Raw genomic sequence first — 8,636 nt, forward strand, 5'->3', positions numbered from 1 at the left:
CAATTATACATTTGTCAATTTATAGTTATAAAGCTTTGTCTCTGTGGAGGCAGGGGAGATAGAAAAATAACATGCTATTTAGTGTGCAAAAAATTGGAATATAAGTACAATACTTGTGGAAATGTGAAATGGTACTGCTGCCTTAAACACAATCTGATAGTCCCTCAAGATGTCAAACATAGACTCACGGGGCTGGGGAGATAGCTCAGTAGAATAAGTGCCTGCCTGGCAAGCGCAAAGCCCTGAGTTCAATCCCCAGTACCATGGGAAAAAAAACAAAACAAAACAAAACAAAAAACCATAGACTCACCATCTAAGTCCATTTTCTGTAGCTGTAATAAAACAGCTGAGAAAATGTAGTGTTACAAAATAGAAATTTATTTGGATCTTGGTTCTGGGGGCTGGACAGTTCAAAAGCATGGTGCTAGTAGTCACTGAGTATCTGGGGAGTTCTTTCTTTCTGAATTATAATGGCAGAGGGGTGTAGGGACTGGTTGGTCTCTCTCTGTACCTGGAGAGAAACAGTGACAGGAATGAGGACAAGAAGACAAGAGCCAGGTCGGAGGGTGGTCTGTTTGCCTGAATGGCAAAGGACCCAAAGAACAACAGTAGGGGCCTTTACGTCTTCGCAAAGTTAATATTCGGAGACTCAACGTTGCCTAGAGGCTAATAGCTGAAATTGTCCTGATGGGGTGTTTTTCTCAAGACTGAGGGAGCTTCAGGCTCTGAGGCCTTGTCCTGCCCTCCCACATAGGATCAATTTCCAGCTCCAGTGACTCCCAATAGAGGGCATCACATTGTAAGACTATACCAAGACCTAATTTGTGTCTGAATCATGAGAAAATTCAATGATTTGATGTATAAAGGCACCTGGAAATAGAGCAAAGTGGGAAGGTGGTAGGTCCTTTAGATTTAGTCCTCTCAGTTGCAGGAATTGGATGATATTTTTGGGAGGACAGGGAAGTCAAGATGAAAGCCAAAGGAAAAGTGGCTCTGAATGGACTAGCATGGTCATCCGTGACCTTAGGAGAGGAGGCAGATTCTTCACTTCATTAAATGGAGGCCAATGCTAATACTTGGAAGCTACTGATGTGACCCTTTTGCTGATAATGGATTGCTAAGTATCATTTGATGATGGGATCTTTATTTTTTTTAATTGCTTGCTCCAGAAAATATGTTGATAAAATTGATAGACAGACCTTATATGATTCCAACAGGAAATGCTTACTCTGAGCTAGGTGTGGTAGTGTACACTTGTAATCCCAGCAGCTGGGAGGCTGAGGCAGGATGACTGCTGTGAGTTCAAGCCAACACGAGTTACATAGTGAGTCCAAGGCCAGCCTGAACTACAAAGCAAAATCCGCCCCCCCCAAAATATATATCATATATATCAAATGCTTACTCTGATCAGCAGTTCACTCTAGTCTGGGTACCAAATGGCTAAATTGGAAGTCTTGGTACTAGCTTTGCCACTGACTGTATCCTCAGGTCATTTGTGGAAGGAAGTTGCCAAGTATTTATTTTTCTTTTATTGGATAGATGATGACAATTTTAAAAAATATTATGTAAATAAGTAAGCATTTCAAAACCCTTCAAGGTTCACTGATGTGCCCTTTATTGAAAATTTCACTATAAACACACACTGTATTATTATTTTCTTGAGTTAAATTTTATTTCCCTATCTTGCACTTGAAGATTGCTATAATTATAACAATAAAAATAACAAAGTTTTTGAATTCTTATTCTGAAAAACATGTCTTTCCACAGTGTATTGAAGAAAGAGCAAACGTGTCATTTACCTCGTACACCACAGTTATATACTAACAAACTCCCTCAATTTATTTCTCCCAATAAACTCACCTGGCAGAGATTAGTGTTATCTCTGTTTTAATGATGATAATAAACCTGGTGTTCCCAGAGGTGAAATACCTTGCCCAAAAATCTCTCAACCAGAAAATGAGCAGGACTAGTGATCAAACTCAAGTCTCTCTCTCTCTCTCTCTCTCTCTCTCTCTCTCTCTCTCTCTCTCCTTTCTGAGACAAGGTCTCACTACATATTGCTGGCTGCTATCCTCAAACTTGCAGTGATCCTCCTGCTTCAGCCTCCCAAGTATTGGTACTGGGATTATAGGCATGTGCTACCACATCCAGCTAAAATCAGGTTCTTAATTCCAAATGGTAAGTCTGCCCATTATCCTTACATAGAACTAGACGAACATTCATATAAACATATTCTCCCCCATTCTCCAAATATTGAGGTAACTGTATAATCTTCACACCTGTTTTAAAGGGGTCAATTATTTCTTGCCTCTGAGAAATAGTCTATTAAGACAGGACATTTATTAAAACGGCCCCCAGAGCCTCCTGTGATCGGATCACGGGAGCAATAGGGCTATCTTGCTGTTAGGTAGGGCAGGGTAGAAGAGGTAATCACTGCAGATATGGAGGTGTGGAAGGGTTTCTCTAGCTCCCTGGCTCCTTCCTGCCCTCTGCTTCCCAGCTGTGACCTCTCTTTGTAACCCAGGCTGGTCCTGAACTTACAATGATCCTTCCTACCTCTGCTTGCCGAGTGCTGGGATTATAGGCACATGACACTATGGCTGGCCTATGTGCCCATTCTGCTGTCATTCCCCATTCCATCTTTTCTGCCACCCCTGGCATCTACTCATCTGCTGTTTCTATGATCAGCCTATTCTGAAAAGCTAATGTAATTTGGGCTTTGCAGATGTTAAATAACATCTCATTCAATGTATATTCATTAGCCACTTGATGTTTAAGAACCAAGAATGTAGCACTGTACAAAATATGGTGTATGCAACCAAAAGGCCAATGGGAAGAGTAATTAAAAAAAGAAATAACATAACATAATGGCTTGCATCGATGTGCTCTGAAGAAAAGTTTGAGCAATAGGGAGAGGAATTCGGAGAAGGCCATATTCGTTTGCTCAGGTTGTGAGATGATTGAACAGAGCCTTGATGAAGGGAGGAGGTGAGATCTGTATGAAAAATATTCTTGGCTGGGGAAGAAAAGTCAGGCAGCCAGGGGTCCAAGTACATGGAGTGAGGAAAATCACACAGGGCCTCATTGACTTGTGTGAAAACTCAGCATCTGTGTCAGGTATGATGGGGAACTTATGAAGGACCTCACAGGACAGTGGCTGTCTAGGTTACCTTTTCTCATTGCTGGAACAAAATACCTGATGCTCAAAATTAGGGAAGGAAAGATTTATTTGGCTCACAGTTTGTGGAGGTTTCAGTCCATAATCAGCTAGCTCCAAGGCATGGTGGTGATGCTCTCTGGTGGTCTGCTGGTTAGGATTTGGCGCTCTTTCAAAGGCAGGGTGGCACAGGCAGAGGGCAGTCTTTCATGGCAGTAGCAGACAGCAAAAGCAGCAAGAGCCAAAAGGAGGCAGCAGCAAGCAAGCCTCCTTCCTTCCCTTATATTGTATGCAGATTACCTACCCTAGGCCGGGTGTAGCACTCACACCCATAATCCCAGCATTAGATCATGAATTAGTCACAAACTGTAGAAGCCTGCCCTATGACTGCATGAGGCTTTGGGGGGACATCTAGACATAAACCGTAACAGTGGCACAATCTAGTTTACATTTCTGTTTTAGGCTGCTGTATGGAAGACAGACAGTGGAAGAGCAAGAATTGACCTCCACGAGCCTATTGCTGTGGTTCAGGAGAGGGATAACGGGAGCTTGGCCTAGGCTGATAACAGTGGGGATGGTGAGAAGTGACACATCTGCTCTTCATTTTTATGATTTCGCATGTGCTCATGGTGGCACAAACAGGGACAAGGTTATGTTTAAATGTGGAGCTGAGAGGACCAGAGAGGTCACAGAGCTGGAGAAGGGCCAAGTCAGGATTCAAATCTGTGTGTCTACTTTCAAAGCCTACTCGGAACAATTCCTCTGAGCTGCCGTAATAAGCAAACACTAAGCACGAAAGTGGAATGGCAATGAGCGCACACAGACTCTTTAAGCCTTTCCTGTACCTAAACACTTGCACCAGGGCTTAGGGCACATGGCAGAAAATTCTGGACAGGGTGGATAGGAGGTCAAAGTGCAAATTCTTTCTCTCTCTTTCTTTCTTTCTTTCTTTCTTTCTTTCTTTCTTTCTTTCTTTCTTTCTTTCTTTCTTTCTTTCTTTCTTTCTTTCTTGTGTGTGGCCAGCTCAGCGCACCAGGGGGCAGGACTGGCTGGCATGTGGTGCTGGGGGATCGAACCATGGTCCCTGTGCTTTGACAAGCTTGTTCCAAGTAGGTGCTTTAGACCACTGAGCCATCCCGGCAGCCCCCAAAGTGCAAATTCTGCGGCAGCCACAGCTTCTTTCTCAGCGTAGGTCATATGACTTCTAAAAGCCCTTCCAGTTCCAGCATGCTGTGTTGCCACTATTCAGCACCTGGGGGAAAAATAGCCCGCTGTGTACACTGCCACCCACAGATACTCGAAGAAGATAAGACTGATAAGCATATGATTAGTACACTGATTGTCACAAGAGGAGGTGGCAGCATTACAGGTTACATTTCCAGTTTCAATACTGTCCTACTTTTATCTTTGCTGAGACAGAATATCTGATGCTGAAAGTTAAGAGGAAAAGTTTATTTAGCGGAGAGTTTATAGAAGTTGCAGTCCATAATTGGTTTGCTTCAAGGCAGGGTGGTGAGGCAGACAGGCATTGCAGGGGAGAAACAGTTCATGGTGGGCAGAAGGCAGCAAAATATAGGACAGCCACAGTTCTTTCCATCCCTTATTCAGGCTACTTAGGGTGGGTAGCACTCATACCCTTAATCCTAGTGCCCTTGATCCTAGCATTAGACCATGAATCAATCCCAGTATTATACACTTTACATCCAGCCACCCTTGGAGAAAGCCCCACTTATGACCATGTGAGGCTTGAGGGGACATGTAGAAGGATCATAGATTGGGCCTATCTACACACAAACTATCACAAACACCAGTCAATTTATTAAAGTAATAGTTTTAGTATATTTTAAGGAACAGAGAAAGCATGTTTATATATTGTATCATTTTAATTTTTAAGACATACTGAAATATTTTGCCTCATTTATACAATTATCTAAGTAATTATTCCCTGCACAAAATGTCTTTAGTGCATGAGGCATATTTAACAACACTGGCTGAACAAACTATATGCAGGAAGACCCTGATAAAAGTTAGAAAATAAAAGCAAGTGTGGTGATGAACACCTATAATCTCAGCTACTTAGAAGGCTGAAGCAGGAAGATTTCAAGTTTGTTTTGAGCAACTTAGTGAGACCCTGTTTCAAAGTAAAGAATAAAAAGGATTTGAAATGGAGCTCAGTGGTGAGTGCCTCTATGTTGGATCTCTACTATGAAAAAAACAAAAATCAAAATAAAATACAACAATAAATGGGGCCAGCCAAATAGCTCAGCAGATTAAAGCACCTGCAACCAGAGGCAGGCGCCAGGGGTTTGAACCCTGGGCCTGATGTGCTGGCCCCACCCCCGGGATGCGCTGAGACAGCAATTGAGACTGGGCGTAGTGGCGCACACTTATAATCCCTGCACTTGGGAGGCTGTAAACAGGCGGATCACTATGACTCCAATCTAGTAGTGAGACCGTGAACACCCTGTAGACCCTTCTCTAAAAAAATACAGGAAAAAAAAACAATAAATGAACAATAAGAAGGGACCTTTTTTAGAATTTACACTTGGTCTTTTTTATACTTTGTATCTTTCTTTTTTAAAAAAATGTATATTCAGTACAGGGCCTACAGGGTATAGGGTCTACAGGTCTTACTATGTAGATCTGACTATAGTGATTCTCCTGTTTGCAGCCTCCCAAGAGCTCGGATTACAGGCACATGCCACCACTCCCAGTCTCAATCGCCCTCTCAGTGTGCCCTGAGGGTGGGGCTGGCACAGCACGCTGGAGATTGAACCCTGGCTGATGCGCTCTGCCTAAGCAGGCACTATACTTTGTATCTTTCAAAGTATTATTGTCCTCTTTTTTACATTATAAAATAAACCCCAAAGCAGCTAGATCATTTGCTCCAGGCAGCACTTTTGGTAAAGTAGTGAGCCTAGTTTCCAAATCTGAGTCTGGGGGACTTACTGTCTCAGTACATCGAACCCTGACAGCAAACTTTGCTAGGTATGCTGTACCAACTACTCTGAAAGGCACCAGGAAAGTGTGAACAGTGGTCTAGAATAGGTGTCAGCAAACTTTCTGTAAAGGACCAGATTGCATATACGTTAACTTTGTGGACTGTCATAATGTCTATAGTGTTATAGTGTCTATCACAACTACACAACTTGGCCCTTGTAGCAGCCACAAATACATAAAGGAATGAGCATGGCTGTGCTTTGAAGGACTTTACAGACGCTGAAATCTGAACTGCACAGAATTCCTACAATTGTCACAAAACATTTCCTTTTTCAATCGTTAGAAAATATAAAAACCATTTTTGGCTCTATGGCTATTCAGAAACAAGTTGCAGTCTAGATTTGGGCTGTGGGCTATCATTTCGTAAGTCCTGATCTATAACCCGGTCCAGTGCTGTCCAAAGGAACTTTCTGTAATGATGGAAATTGCCTAATATGCATGGTTCAACACAGTAGCCTCTAGCAACTAAGATACTAAAATTGTCTTCCTTCCTTCCTTCCTTCCTTCCTTCCTTCCTTCCTTCCCTTCCCTTCCCTTCCCTTCCCTGCCCTGCCCTTCCCTTCCCTCCCTTCCCTTCCTCTTTCTTTCTTTCTTTCTTTCTTTCTTTCTTTCTTTCTTTCTTTCTTTTCTTCCAGAATGGCCCATGCTGCCTGGAATGACCTGGAACTCCTGGGCTTAATTGATAATTCTGCCTCAGTTTCTTTTTGTTTTTCTTTGCCCCACATCTGTATGCTGGCCACGTGGGTCCCTGAGGCCGGGAGGGGACACGGTGGCCGGGGCCACGGCAGGAGCAGAGGAGTCCCAGGGGCAGGAAGTAAGACCATGGGTGGAGCTGTGTCCCTGAGGGTTCACTGACCGAGTCTCTGACCCCTGAGACTCAGGTGGCCTGAACTCTAACATTCTTGCTGCCGTCCCCACAGTGGGCACCTGCGTGCATGTGGCAATGACCTTTCTGCCTTCTGCCTATCCATCTGTCTCTCCCAACTGGACCCAAGGCAGGTGGATTTTTGTTGTTGTTGTTTCTATTTTTTATCTTTTTGAGTTCAAGACCAGCTTGGGCTACAAAGTGAGCTCAAGACCAGACTGAGCAGCCTAGGGAGGCCCTGTCTCAAAAAAGAAAGAAAGAAAGAAAGAAAGAAAGAAAGAAAGAAAGAAAGAAAGAAAGAAAAGGAAAGAAAGGAAAAGAAAGAAAAAACAGAGGCTGAGCTGGACACAGGGGTGAACGGCTGTCATCCTGGCACTCGGGAGGCTGAGGCAGGACAAACTCCACTACTTTGATGCCACCTGGGCTATACAGAGAGACCCTGTCTGAAGCCACCAAAGAAGCAAATAATACAAATGCAAGGAAATGCTCACTATCCCCATGGAGACGGTTTTAAGACGCTGCCAGGGTCTCCAGGCCGCCCTGGGAGTGGACCACAGGGCAGGCAGAGCGTGGGACCCTGAGGACGGCTGGAGGACAGGCCAGCGGCTGAGGAGCTTCTCACCAGGTAGATGAGACAGACCCCTCCATGGTAACAGACCCCACCCAGGTGCCTCAGTTTCTCAACTAGCTGGGACTACATTGTTAATTTGCCCCTTCTTCCATTCCTGTTGCCCTTATGATTTTTCTAATGATTAACAGTTTTCCAACTAGAGTCCCTGTTCCTTGTTTTACTCTTCTAATCCATCCTTACAAAGTGAACAACAAATGGGATCCTAGCATTTCTCCAAGGTAACTTCCTCTTAGTTACTTGTAGTAACTTCCAGTAAGCTCAACTTGCTAGGATACCATATAATTTCATTATGTAAGGACAGACAAGTAAAAATCATTTTTCTCCTGTTTGATCAGAAAAATGAAGGTTAAGTTTCTTAAGAAAAGTCCTTTAGCCTGCTCCGCAGCCTGCCACCCGGAGTGCTTCCTTCCCCGGGGAGAAGACAACAGACCGAGACGCTTGGAAGCCGCACCTCCAACCCCAGACGTGATGTCCGGCAAGGGCTCTGTGGATCTGGCCTACAGCGGCGGCCTGGACACCTCATGCATCCTCGTGTGGCTGAAGGAGCAGGGATATGACGTCATTGCCTACTTGGCCAACATCGGTCAGAAGGAAGACTTCGAGGAAGCCAGGAAGAAGGCGCTGAAGCTTGGGGCCAAAAAGGTGTTCATGGAGGATGTGAGCAGAGAGTTTGTGGAGGAGTTCATCTGGCCTGCCATTCAGTCCAGCGCGCTATACGAGGACCGCTACCTCCTGGGAACATCCCTCGCCAGGCCCTGTATTGCCCGCAAGCAAGTTGAGATTGCCCAGCGGGAAGGCACCCAGTATGTGTCTCATGGTACAACAGGCAAGGGGAACGACCAGGTGCGGTTCGAGCTCACGTGCTACTCATTGGCCCCCAAGATTAAGGTCATCGCTCCCTGGCGGATGCCCGAACTCTACAACCGCTTCCGGGGCCGCAACGACCTCATGGACTATGCGAAGCAACACGGAATCCCCGTCCC

At 44.6% G+C, this 8,636-nt stretch overlaps 1 pseudogene; it reads left to right on the plus strand.

Moving 5' to 3' along the window:
• Positions 1 to 8,070: 8,070 nt before the first annotated feature.
• Positions 8,071 to 8,636, plus strand: part of LOC101585728 — a 2,256-nt pseudogene continuing 1,690 nt past the window's right edge.

Source organism: Octodon degus, unplaced genomic scaffold, assembly GCF_000260255.1.
Source record: "Octodon degus isolate 3935 unplaced genomic scaffold, OctDeg1.0 scaffold00055, whole genome shotgun sequence".
NCBI classification, from domain to species: Eukaryota; Metazoa; Chordata; class Mammalia; order Rodentia; family Octodontidae; genus Octodon; species Octodon degus.